General features: G+C 36.4%; 1 protein-coding gene across 3 annotated transcripts in view; it reads right to left on the reverse strand.

Annotated features, from left to right (window-relative positions):
* The window catches only part of GUCY1B1 (guanylate cyclase 1 soluble subunit beta 1), a 68,302-nt gene that overhangs the window by 31,345 nt on the left and 22,341 nt on the right, over positions 1–14,616 (reverse strand). The window lies entirely within an intron of this gene.

Genomic DNA, 14,616 nt, shown 5'->3' on the forward strand with positions numbered 1-14,616 from the left:
AACGTCTCTAATCTAGACAACATCAAAGACATAAAGGTTCAAGAAGCCCAGAAGATCCCAAACAGAATTAACACAGACTAAAAGACACCAAGACACATCATATTTAGAATTGGCAGGAATAAGGATAAAGAAAGGATCCTGAAGGCTGCAAGAAAAAAACAGTCACCTACAGAGGAAAACCCATAAGATTAGCAGAATACTTCTCTACACAAACACTACAGGCCAGAAGAGAATGGCAAGATATCTATTCAGTGCTCAATGAGAAAGGCTTTCAAACAAGACTACTGTGTGCTGCTAAACTGCCATTCAGATTACATGGAGCCTTAAAAACCTTCTCAGACAAGCAACAGTTGAAAGAATCAACTATCACTAAGCCTTCCCTGAGAGAAGTTCTGAAAGGTCTCCTATAAACAGTCAGACCACCATAAACATGCCATCTATCAGAACACTCTAAAAATCTACAAGAATGGTGTTAAAATATCTTCAATCTTTGATATCAATAAATGTCAATGGCCTGAATTCACCTATTAAAAGGCACAGAGTAGGAAGATGGATCAGAAAACAAAACCCAACAATATGCTGTCTAAAAAAACCCCACCTAAATCAACAATACAAACACAGACAAAGAGAAAGGATGGAAAACTATCATACAATACAGGCCCACAAAAAGGGGCAGAAAAACAGCTATTCTCATATCTCACACAATAGACTTTAAAATAAATAAAATTTAAAAAGATAGGGAAGGTCACTGCTTAGTGCTCAGAGGATCAGTCAATCAAAAGAACTTAACAAATATTAACATCTATGCACCAATCGAGGAGCCATCTAAATACATCAAACATCTACTGAAAGAGCTACAGCAACATATTAATAGCAACACAGTCATAGTAGGGAACTTCAACACCCCACTCTCTCAACTTGACAGATCATCAAGGCAGAACATCAGTAAAGACATGAGGTAGCCAAATGAGGAGATAGATAAACAAGAACTATTGGACATTTTCAGAGTCATTCATCCCAAGAAGCTGGAATACACAGTCTACTCAAGTCCACATACTGCATTCTCAAGGATAGAGCATATGTTACGCCACAAAGACAGCATCAGCAAATTCAAGACCATTGAAATCACCCCAAGCATGTGCTCAGACCACAGTGGAATTTAACTAACACCGAAAAATCAACAAAAGATTAGTAATAGTCCCAAAATGTGGAAGCTCAACAGTACACTTCTTAACAACTGCTGGGTCAAAGAGGAAATAAAGGAAGAAATCAAAATGTTTGGAGAGTTCAATGAAAATGAAGACACAAGCTATCAAAATATTTGGGACACAGTTAAGGCAATACTGAGAAGGAAGTTGATAGCCATACAAGCACACATTAGGAAACAAGAAAAAGCCCAAATAAACATCCTGATTGTACACCTTAAAGACCTAGAAGAAGAACAACGAAGGAACCCTAAAGCAACCAGAAGAACAGAAATCATTAAAGTTAGGACAGAAAAAAATAGCATTGAAAATAAGAAAACCATACAAAATATCAACAAAAGTAAATGTTGGTTTTTCGAAAGAGTGAACAAAATTTACAAACCTTTAGCCAGAATCACAAAACAAAAAAGGGAGAAGACCCAAATAAGTCAGATCATAAATGAAAGAGAATTCACAACAGACACCACAGAAATTCAACATATCATGCGAGGTATCTATGAACAACTCTATGCTACCAAGCTACAGAACCTGGAAAAAATGGAGGATTTCCAAGATACATACAAACTTCCAAAATTAAATAAAAAGGAACTAGATAATATAAACAGGCGCATCACAGCCAAGGAAATTGAAACAGTTACCAAGGACCTTACCAAGAATAAAAGTTCTGAACCAGATGATTTTACAAATGAATGCTATAAAACCTTCAAAGAAGAACTAATACCTCTACTTTTAAAAGTCTTCCAGAAGATTGAAGACACTAGAATACTCCCTTCCAGCCTCTATGAAGCCAACATCACTCTGATATCAAAAGCAGACAGGGACACAACCAAAAAAGAAAACTACAGACCATCAACACAGATGATGAACACACATGCTAAAATACTGAACAAAATTCTAGCAGCATATTAAAAGGATTGTTCATCATGACCAAGTGGGGTTTATCCCAGGCATGCAAGGTTGGTAAATCAATCAACATTATCCACCACATCAACACAAGCAAGACCAAAAACCACATGGTCATATCAATAGATGCAGAGAAAGCCTTTGACAAAATGCAACATCCCTTTATGATCAAAACACTACAAAAGTGAGAATAGGTAGAAAATTACTCAAGATAATGGAGTCTATATATAGCAAACCTACAGCCAACATCATAATCAATGGTGAAAAACTGGAAGCATTTCCCCTCAGATCAGGTACTAGACAGGGCTATCCACTATTACCACTGTTATTCAATATAGCGCTGGAAGTTCTTGCCATACAAGTCAGGCAGGAGCAAGGAATTCAAGGCATACAGATTATAAGAGAAAAGCCAAACTCTCTCTATTTGCAAATGACTTCATAGTATACACAGAAAAACCTAAGGAATCCAGCAAGAAGCATTTGGAAATCATCATGCAATACAGTAAGGTGTCAGGTTACAAAATTAACATTCAAAAGTAAGTGGCATTCTTCTATGAAAACCCTAAGTTGGAAGAAGATGAAATCCAGAAATCAATTCCTTTTACTATAGCAACAAAAAACAATAAAATATCTAGCAATAAATTTAACCAAAGAATTGAAAGACTTGTATACTGAAAAGTATGAGTCATTACTCAAGGAAACTGAAAAAGGCACAAAGAAGTGGAGAGATATTCCATGTTCATGGGTTGGAAGAATTAACATTATTAAAATGAATATACTACCCAGAGTCCTATACGAATTTAATGCTATCTCCATCAAGATCCCAACCACATTTTTTAGGAGAACAAATGCTACAAATGTTTATCTGGAAACAGAAAAGACCTAGAATGGCCAAACAATCTTAAGAGGAAAGAACAGAACTGCAGGCATCACACTGCCAGATCTCAAATTGTATTATAGGACCATTGTCATCAAAACTGCTGGTACTGGAACATGAATAGACACAGTGACCAGTGGAATAGAACTGAGAGCCCAGAAGTAAGCCCACACACCTATGGACATCTAATCTTTGACAAAGGTGCCCAGACTATTAAGTTGGGAAAGCAGAGTCTCTTCAACAAATGGTGTTGGACAAAATGGGTTGAAACATGCAGAAGAATGAAACTAAACCACTATATTTCACCAAACACAAAAGCAAATTCCAAGTGGATCATGGACTTGAATGTTAGATCAGATACTTAGAGGAAAATATTGGCAGAACTCTTTTCCGCATAAATTTTAAAGACATTTTCAGTGAAATGCATCCAATTACAAGGAAAACTAAGGCAAGTATAAACCTATGGGACTACATCAAATTAAAAAGTTTCTGCACAGCAAAATAAACCACTACCAAACCAAGAGACCCCTCATAGAATGGGAGAAGATCTTTACATGCCATACATCAGACAAGAGTTTAATAACCAAAATATAAAAAGGGCTTGCCAAACTCAGTAACAAGAAAACAAATAACCTCATCCAAAAATGGGGAGAGTACATGATCAGAATATTCACCACAGAAGAGATCTAAAAGACTGAGAAATACATGAAAAAATGCTCCACATCTTTGATTGTCAGAGAAATCCAAATGAGATACCACTTCACTCCTGTGAGAATGTCAGACATCAAAAAAGGTAACAGCAGCAAATCCTAGAGAGGTTGTGGGGGTCAAAGGAACCCTCCTGCACTGCTGGTGGGAATATCAATTGGTCCAACTTCTGTGGATAACAGTCTTGAGAACTCTCAGAAGGCTAGAAATGGACCTACCCTATGATCCTACAATTCCTCTCCTGGGAATATATCCTAAAGAACCCAACACACCCATCCAAAAATATTTGTGTATACCTATGTTCATAGAAGCACAATTTGTAATGCCCAAAACCTGGACACAACCCAGGCGTCCAACAACAGGCTGAACAAGTTGTGGTCTATTTACACAATGGAATACTACTCAGCTATCAAAATGGCGACTTCACTGTTTTCAGCCCACCTTGGATGGAGTTTGAAGAAATCATATTAAGTGAAATAGGTCAGAAACAGAAAGATGAATATGGGATGATGTCACTCTCAGGCAGAAGTTGAAAAAACAAGATCAGAAGAGAAAACACAAGTAGAACCTGAACTGAAGTTGGTTTATTGCACCAAAGTAAAAGACTCTGGGGCGGGGGGAATACAGGTCCAAAAACAATGACAGAGGACCTAGTGGGGGTTGTATTGTTGTGTTGAAAACTGGGAAATGTTATGCATTTACAAACCATTGTATTTACTGTTGAAGAGAAAACATTTATCCCCCAATAATGAATTTTTAAAAAAAAAACTAATTCATCCAGTAAGTAGTACTATGTCAGTAATACCTGGCTGCTGGCAAGAATGAGAAAAACGAAAGTCTTAGAATACCTACCATGGGCACTCTACAAAGCAGATTTTAGAGATACACCAAAGCTGATCAAAAGTTCTTGTTTCAAATATCTTACTGAGTACAACTTAAGAGAATCAGAAGTATCTAGAAAGCTCTCAGGAAAAACTATGATAAGTATGATGTTACTGCATGGATGTCTGGATTTAGAAATGTTTGACAAGGGCACATAAGACTCAGGTGTTTAATTTTCTGCTTCATTCAGTCACTTATTCATTCAATGACCTCACTGGACATTATATAACATGTACTGTGTGTGAAGTAGGGAGAGGGCAAGGTAAAGAATTGGACAGAAATCAGTAGGACTCAGATTCTCCCTTTAACCAGTTCATGGTTGGTTCTAAGCACAAACAATTGGGCAGAGTAAGTTGTGATACAGAAAGAATGGACTCCAGAGTAAAAAAATGATATCCAAACTGGGTCATGAAGTTTGATCATTTGCTCAATTGGAAAAATCTGGTTACTTTAAAAAAAATTAGTGTCACCCTTTTTGTTTTATTTATAAAATTACACCTGCTTTAGTCTTAACAAAAACATCTGTTTATTCCAATTGCCTCTAGAGGTTTCCAGAGGAATCCAGTATGGCAGATAATGAATGCTACATGTAAACTACAAGTTGGTGAAGACTTACAGCTGTCTTACTTGGTAGATAGTACAAAGGGTTGTTCTTTGTTTAAATATTTATTTATTTTTTATGTATTCCCTTTTGTTGCCCTTGTTCTTTTATTGTTGTAGTTATTATTGATGTCATTGTTGTTGGATAGGACAGTGAGAAATGGAGAGAGGAGGGGGAGACAGGAAGGGGGAGAGAAAGATAGACACCTGCAGACCTGCTTCACTGCCTGTGAGGCAATTCCCCTGCAGGTGGGGAGCCAATGATTCGAACCGGGATCCTTATGCCAGTCCTTGCGCTTTGCCCCACCTATGCTTAACCCGCCCGACTCCCCAAAGGGTTGTTCTTATGACAAGTTCTAGAAATTCTTCTTCAAGAATGGAAGATATGAACAATACTCTTCATAATCTTACCACACTCAGTACATTTCTAACAACGTTACAAATAATTTCAGAAAACACTCTGGCGTGAGTAAAATCTCCAAGCTTTGTATTTCCATTTCCTGTAGTCATAACTGATCGTGTTTCTGTCATTTAAGAAAATGTCCTAATGTCCAAGTACTGAGCTAGACTTATATTTAAAAGAAAATGGAGACAAACAATAAGAAACATATATGTTATTATTGTTTCCTTTATAAAACGGTTAAATCATAATTCATATGCTTATACTAGTTTCTTTTTAACATTTTTCTTCATGATAACAAGTAATGCTATATAAGATTACAGGGAATTTTTTTCTCACTGCACCAAAGTTTTATCCTCCTGCTATGAACAATAACCACTATAGTTCTTACAAAGAGTTGAATTTCTTTTCTTCAAGTTCATGTGTTTCAATCTATTCCAACCATTGCCAGTAGTTGTCTTTTATCTCCTTATTCACTTGGCTAAGCCTATCATTTTAACTGCACCAATTTTCATCTTGTCTTACTATCTTCAATGCATGTTCTTTTTATTTTTTTCACCTTAGAGATGAGAAGGATAGAAATGGATGGATGGATGGATGGATGGATGGATGGATGGATGGATACCCTGAAAAAAGAGCATTGATCACCTCTGGCTAATGGTGGTGCTAGGACTTTGGAGCCTCAGGCATGAAAGTATTTTTGCATAACCATTCTGCTGTCTGCCCTGCCCCAAAGAAATTTTCTACAAACATGCAGCTAAGTGGAAGCATCAGGCAGTAGCAATTGGTATCATTTAATTACAATATAGAAGCTAAAGAATAACCAATATTGACAAGATGGCCTAAGACTGCTAGACTATGACTCAGTAATAGGCAATATCCTCTAAATATTGAGTCTATTAATTTAAATAAAGATACTACATTGATAATAACACAGTGTTAATGTTTATAAAATGTCGGTTAGACATACCCCTTAAAAGCACGTGGACTACCAAAACAATCTAAGTTAGAAAAATCGTCCTTTCAAGTCTTTGTGGTAACTAACCCTCCAGAGATTTAATGTTTTATTGAATTTACTATTAATTACAAGTTGAGTGCTTTCATGGAATGGAAGAGATTTAACATCACTTACTGAGCTATTGATTTTCTGTAGATAGTCTGTAACATAAAAAATACTCTTGGGATTTCTTTGGTTACAGTTTCCCTTATTTGATTCTACTATCTCAAAATGATTATCACAGCCTGCCAATTGGGAGAAACAGTATCCATGGCTGAAAAGTCAGTGGTTTTCACTTGAGTACATTTATTTGGCTAAAAACATTTCTTCCTCTGAGTGAAGGCTAATTATTTGTAGCACTCACAAAAGGTTCAAAAACGATCCTCAAAAAGCCACAATAGCTCCTGCACATTTGACAGTACTGTCCACATGAAGCTAAGTATTCATTCACAAAGAGCAATGTAATCTGGAGAAGTAGAATTTTATATTAAAACTGGTATTTGATTTTATTTCTAAATCTCACTATGGAGGCAGGAATAGAAAGGAAAAGTGTGGAATGATCAATTAAAATGACAAAGCAGGCAGGGATAGATAGCATAATAGTTATGCAAACAGACTCTCATGCCTGAGACTCCAAAGTCCCAGGTTCAATCCCCCTCACCACCATAAGCCAGAGCTGAGTAGTGCTCTGGCAAAAACAAACATGGGAAAGCAGTATATACAAAATACAGACACACACACACACACACACACACACACACACACACACACAAATTCACATATATTCCCAGGAAACAGATAAGCAAACCTCAAATATGTTCTTACATCATTTTTCATTGTATTATAAAAATAGAAAAGAAAGCGAGAGTGAGTCCATTCATCTATTCTACCTCAAGATGTAATAAAAAACAATATACGGCTTTAATTTCACTCTTTAATGTTCTGACATTGTCTTTAGTGCTTTTTCCAGAAGTGAAAAATATGTGATTTTTCTTCTCAGGGAATCTGCTACCCAGAAGTCCAGTTTATCCTGTCTCTTGGCACTTACAATTTGCAGAAGAAACAATAGTGCTGACTTCCTGGGGGAACTTTACTAAGTTCTAGATTTAGTAAACCCTACTGATTTAGGAAACAAAAGTGAATTTTTTATCCCTATGGGATGGGAAATAACAGTTAGAATGTGAGTTGAATAAGAAGTTAATATCCTATAGTGGTATCTCCTAGGACCTGCTTCTTGTAAAAAAAATTCCCTCCCAATTGGGAAAAAAAAAAAAATATATATATATATACAGTGTATGTAAAATGTATATGACATCTATATATTTGAAGGGACACATAATGCCTTTTTAAAAAAGAAATTGTGTCAGAGTTTTTGCAAATAATACATAGCAGTGGTTGGTGAAGTAGTTCAGCTGGCAGAGCGAGCAGAAGACTGGGATCCTAGAGGTTCCAAGTTCTCAGCATTACTTATACTTAAGAGATAATCTGCTCTCTTCCCTTCTTCTGTCTCACACACACATACAAAAAAAAATTAAATGGTAGTTTTTTAAAAAATATATACTTATTTATTATTTGATAGAGACAGAGAAATTAAGAGGGGAGGGGAGATAGGAGAGGGAGAGAGACAGAGAGACACCTACAACCCTGTTTCACCACTCATAAAGCTTTCCCCCCTGATGGTGGAGACCAGGGGACTGAACCTGGGCTTTTGTGCACTGCTGTGTTTGCTTAACCAGGTGTACTAACACCTGGCCCCTAAATGGTAATTTTAAAAAAGTATATGTAGTGATCATTGCCATCCTTTCCATAGAAGTATCTTAAATAAAAAAGCAACAGTTTTCAGAACTACCTCCATAAATATTTCACTTACAACTTTCAAATTAATGTGACAGAAAGCTCCAATTTATGCACTACTCCACAGGACAATTTACACTTTGGGAAATTGTTCAGATATATACTAGAGTACTCGAAGATAAAAGAACTTCATAGTTTTTAAATATTTACCCTTTTTTTCTACAGGTTTTCATGTCTCAATTTAAAAATTGCAGATCATAGAAATTTGCAATTGGGTATTTTGAGAAAACTATATCTTTTGAAACTCAAAAGTTAAAAATAACAGGAATGGTGCATTTTTACTATGAAATATGGTAAATGTTTAGACAAATACTCAAACTGGACAGCTGCTCAAGTCAAAGTCTCCTATTTCCCAAAATAACATCTTTTGCACAAACATTTAAGAACTTTAGATAGGTCATCAATCCCAGATTGCTCTTGATGGACTGACTGAGTCATAGTATATCATGTTATATAAGCCAAAGTCTGATGCTGGCGGGTGCATCAGAAGGTAATCCCTACAGATTGAACTGAGAGGCAGGGGCAGAGGATCCCCATGCATAGGAACTGAGCCAATGAGTGAGAATGCAAGCTCATGAAAATTAGCAACAGGGAAAAAAGCAGCCAGTGTTCCTAGCAAACTATAAAAGAATATCTGTTGATCATTCAATGAAGACTCCTATTTGCATTTAAATAGGACGACAATTAAAACCCTGGCTGCCTCTAACATTGCATCTTCTTGGCTCTTTTGAATGGTGAGCCTGGCAAGGGTCAATGTTTATTTTGATTTCATTTTACCTCTACAAGAATATTGGGAAAGCAAAATGTATATCATGTGATGTTAAAGCCATATTTGTGCAAATGAATATGAGGAAATAGAATGAGCATAGATTAAGATGAAAACATCATTAAACTGGACAATCACTGTTGCTTTCTTACCTTGGTTTTAGATCATGTAAATTCTCTCATGTAATTTCAGTTTCATTAATAAACTAGAAACTTCAGGCAGGGACTTACTTCACCATGAATATATATATATATATATTTCTAGTTCAAGTATAAGAAAGTGATGAGATAGCAAAATATTCTTGCTGACATATGATCTTATCTTTGCGATAATATCTGTATGTAAAGTTCATTAAATACAAGAACTTTAACAATAATGTCTTACTATTTTTCTTTTTGATAAATCATGTTTTCACGTATTGATCAGACCAATGATACTAATAAATTTCAAGGATAATCTACTTTTATCAGCAGTGCACATATTGATAGTTTTATAGAAGATAAGGAAAAATCTATTTCAAACTGTAAAGGCCTAGAAGAGTTATGTTTCCAAAAACTCTACTCTAAAAACATTTTGTGCATGGTGTTACTTTGTTTAGACAGGATTTGGGCTATTTTTTGTTGTGGTCTTAAGGTAAATTAAAAAATAAACAGAATACAATTTTTCATTTCAATTTAGTCTAAGTGGTATTGAATAATTTGATATTGGTAGAAAGCCCATTTAAAGGGGGGGTTGTTCATTATTTAAACTGTTCACATTGCTAGATTTAGACTGTTAAATTACTTAAATTGATCCATTAAAAGAAATAGTAAAATCAATAGGAGAACCATATTTTCTGGAACTATGCCACTGTTATTATGTACACAGGGCATCTTTGAATATAGCATTTCTACAAAGTAACAACTGTACCCATAAAATAGTCTAGGTCAAACAAGAAGATAAAGATCGAACACAGAATTAACTCGTCTTATCAAAAACAGTATTAAGTGCTTATTATGCATGGTGTCTAACTCTCCTAAAACTTTTTAAAGCTAGAAAGAAAATTAAAATTAAAGTAGGCAAGATAGTTGGCCTAGTTAGTGTACCTGCTTTGTTATGCCTAGCCTGGCTCTCATTCCCTGGAAGGATTCTCAAGTGCTGTGGCATCTTGAGATTGTGGTATTTTTCCATGTCTGTTTTTATCTGCAAAAGCTGGTATGGGATAGTGAAGCTCTTTAGATAACAATACAACCTAAAATGCATGTATCTGATACTCATTCTTCTCAGTGTATCAAGGTGAGAAGTTGGGCAGATAACCCTCAAGGAAGTTCTCCTTGGAACAATAAGGAACGCTCAGAGATTCCTAGCTAGAGATAGAATCAACCTGTCTCCCATATTATGATTTATTGTTCTTTTTAATTGGATAGAGACTGAGGGAAATAAAGAGGGAAAGGGGAGACTAAGGGAGAGAGACACCTGCTTCATCATTCAAGAAATTTCCCCCATGAAGGCAGGGATTGGGGACTTGAAACCTGGTCCTTGCACATAGTAACATGTGCTCAACCAGGTATAGTTGACTCTGGCTCATACGTTGCATAGTCTTAAGGGAAAGGGGCTTTTGTTATTAATAATAAAAGAAATAATTGTGAATTAGTTATTGATGTATTTGCTTCTTTCTTTTGTACAAACACTAAATCTTCATTAATAAGATAGCCACTTATTTCCAGACACATAGATTGCTGTGGTGATACCATTGTTGAGAGATTATGCACAGCATCTGACCTCGTGAAATTTACATTCCAGCTCAGTAAACAGGAAATGACAGTACTACCTGTGAATGACTGACTATTGCTGATACATGCTATGAAAACTTAAGAAATACCAATACAAGATATTGGAAGCATTCTATACAGACATCCTGGTGGTCTGCTTAGGGAGGAATAGGAAGACTCAGTAAGACTAAGTACTGGCAGTGTCTTCAACTAGTGCTGATATTTTCCAAAGAGTAAGGGGGGGGTAACTAAAGCATAAAAATGACATGCTGAGATATATTAGCATTTCATAAAAATCACCAGAGTTAGAGAATGAAGAAGATCCTGGAGAAGTCATGAAGAGAGGAAGAAAAACCATTCTTTCTAAGTAGTGGTAGATTTGCCCTCAAAAACTAAAGGAGAGTCAAAGAAAAGTGACAGAATTCTCAAAATTAAACTTTAGGAAAGAATATGTCAATTGATTAAAACCAATGATGAATGATGTGGAAGAAAAGTCTGAAAAGTATGTTTATAGGAAAGCCAGTTTGTATTTTGTCCTTATATTTAAGGACTAAAATTTATTATAAAGTATGTTTAGCTAATTCACATAGAGAAACATCAGTTTCAACAGAAAGGCTAATGTCTTAACACAAGTGATAAAAATTAGTTCCTTTATTTTATAGCCACTAGAGTAGAAAAACTTTCATTTAATTTCTGTTTAATCACTTTAACTACAATGCAAATATCTACTTTTAAGAAACACAATATTTTAATGTACTCATCTTCCTGTTACAGTATGATTTCGGGACCAAGAAAAACACATTAGACCAAGAATGTACAACACTGATTGAAACCTTAGAATACTGTGATACTCTAGTTTCTTCATTGTGTATACTTAAGACTGAAAGAAAAATAAAATGCTTTACACAATCTAAAGATGTGTTAAATAAAGCTGCCACTCATTTACACTGAGGAAAACGGTCTTCGATCTCTATAAAATAGTGTTGAATGATGGAAATGAAAGGTGCTATGAGTGATGTGTGTTAACACACCCAACCGAGCTCACAGAATATACCATGCAAGACACCCCAAGGTTCAAAGTCCCAGTCCCCACCGTTACGGAAATGTAACGGAAATGCTTCATGAGCAGCAGAACAGAGCTGCAGATGTCTTTCCTTCTTTCTTTCTTTGTCTCACATTTTTTTCTTTCTCTGTCTCTCACATTTTATTAAGACAGGAAAAAAAAAAAGGAAAAAAAATAGTCACATGAAATAGTAGGTTCAGTAGATTATGGCTCTGGCTTGAGGGCTGGCGGGGGCGGTGGGAGATTGAACCTTTGAATCCTTGGTGCCTCAGGCATGAGAGTCTTTTCGCATAACCATTATACTATCTCCCCTACCCCTGTTTTCAGACCATAAAACTTTCTGCTTTGTCCCCTTTGAGAATTGTCATGGTGCCAGACGCATAATGGAACCCTTCCCAAAAGTCATAGAGATTTTATTACAATGACAGTCTAAGGAGACTCAGGGCCCAGTCAGGCACATTTCAGTCACCATCTTGTATCAGGCTAGTTTCTCTAGTTCTTGGTCCTTCGGGAAGTAAGTGATTAGCCTTTTGTTATGATGGTTTGGGTTTTTTAAAAATCATTTTATGGGCTATGGGCGGGGGGCGGGGGTTATGGAACAGTTGTTGACACATACATACAGTTTATTATCTCCCTGTGATAGGTATCTGCAGAACAGTCTCACTCTTAATTCTAGCCCCTGCCTTCCCCTTGGGAATCATGGATTTGTACAGACAGTGAGCTCCAATGATAACCAAGATGGTTAACAAATACTAGAGCAAACCACCAATAACAATAGTCACATAGGAAATGCTTAATTTTCGAACAGTCGCATTATTAAAAAAAAATAGCAAATAAACAGGAGAAATTAAAAACTGGTAGATTTTTCTATCACTCAATATATCCAGATTTCAAAACTTAATGTGCAATTAATATAAACTATTCACAAGTCAGATCACCTTCCCTGGAAATCTCTTGTGTATTTCACAAGTAGGCAGTGGCTATTCTAATTTTTGTTATTATCTTTATATTTACTGGATAAAGACAGAAATTGAGAGGGAAAGGAAAGAGGAGATAGAGAAGAAGAGAAACAGAAAGATACCTGCAGTATGTCTTCACCACTTGCAAAGCTTTCCCCCTGCAGGTGGGGACTGGGGACTTGAACCCTGATCTTTGTGCATTTTAACATGACTCAACCAGGTAAGCCACCATCCGGGTCCCTTATAGTGGCTATTCTATAGGACAGCACAGTTCTAGAACACAGACAAACACACAAGAGGCTACTTGCCCTCTATTGTGTCCTGTCATGTGGTCACTGAATGATAAAGGTACATTTAGACATAAGCATGGACTGAATCCATCCTTCCTTCCTTCCTTCCTTCCTTCCTTCCTTCCTTCCTTCCTTCCTTCCTTCAATTTTATAAACTTTTGTTGCCACCAAGTTTATCACTGGGACTCAGTGGCTACAAGATGAACCCCAGGCTTCTGGTAACCATTTTTTAAAAAAATATCTTTATTTGATAGAGCAGAAGGTGAAAGAGGTGAGGAGAGAGAGAAAGAGAGACCTCCAACACTGCTTCACAGTAGTGAAGCTTCTCCCTTGCAAGTGGGGGAGTGGGGCTTGAATCCTGTCCTTGTGCTTAGTAATATGTAAGCTCAACCGGGTGCACCACTGCCTGGCCCTGAAACATTTCTAATAAGGAGGCAGGAGTCAACAATAGTACTGAAAAAAAATGGAATGTGTATTCAAAAATCCAAAATACTTTCAAATATCAAGCTTTAATCCATTTAAAATAATTCATCTAAACACAGCCTGCTAAAGTTTAATTTAAATCTCTCCTGGCAGCTACTTCACTTGGAAGTGGCAACTTCTTTTGGACACTAGTAGTTTGGTAAATCCACGGCAGGGGATTGCACACCAGTTCCCGCCTTGATTTAATGCTGTTTTAAGTTTATAAGAAAAATGTCACTATGTAAACAACAGACATTTTGATTAAACATGAAGGTTCTTATTTTGGCTGTTAAATCAATAATGCAGCTGGATTGAAAGTAGTTTACATTCCCTCAAAGCTGGGCTTCGGTTCAGCTAGTATCACACTGACATCATTTTCCAACAAGATCTGGCTGCTTCAGCAGTTGGTTTAGGGAATATACTTTACAAACAACTACATGACTCTCAAAGTTAACACCATTTCGATAAGAGGGTCTCACAAATGGCTATGCTTAAAATAGGACAATCGATAGACAAAAATAGACTCTTGGTGAATGTGTAATTTACTGGGGGAAAAATCCTTTGAGGTAATTTTAACAAGCCTAGAAAACAAAAGGCTTTTGGAAAGATGGCTAATCTTTCACATCATCTGAAACTCATGTTGGAAGGTTTCCTATTTTCCGTTCTATAGCAGACTGGCTAATATGTAACTTGGGTTAATGGTTCTCAGATGTGTTTTGGTCACTGAACACCTAAGAGCTGAGATATTTTCTCCTAAAGAAAGACCTCCTATCAGAAAGTCATAGCTAGGGGTTAGGAGGCAGCATAATGATTACGCAAAAGGACTTTTATACCTAACGCACCAAAGGCCCCAGGTTCAATCCCTAGCACTACCTTGAGCCAGAGCTGAGCAGTACTCT

This window comes from Erinaceus europaeus, chromosome 19 (genome assembly GCF_950295315.1).
Source record: "Erinaceus europaeus chromosome 19, mEriEur2.1, whole genome shotgun sequence".
In the NCBI taxonomy this organism is placed as follows: Eukaryota; Metazoa; Chordata; class Mammalia; order Eulipotyphla; family Erinaceidae; genus Erinaceus; species Erinaceus europaeus.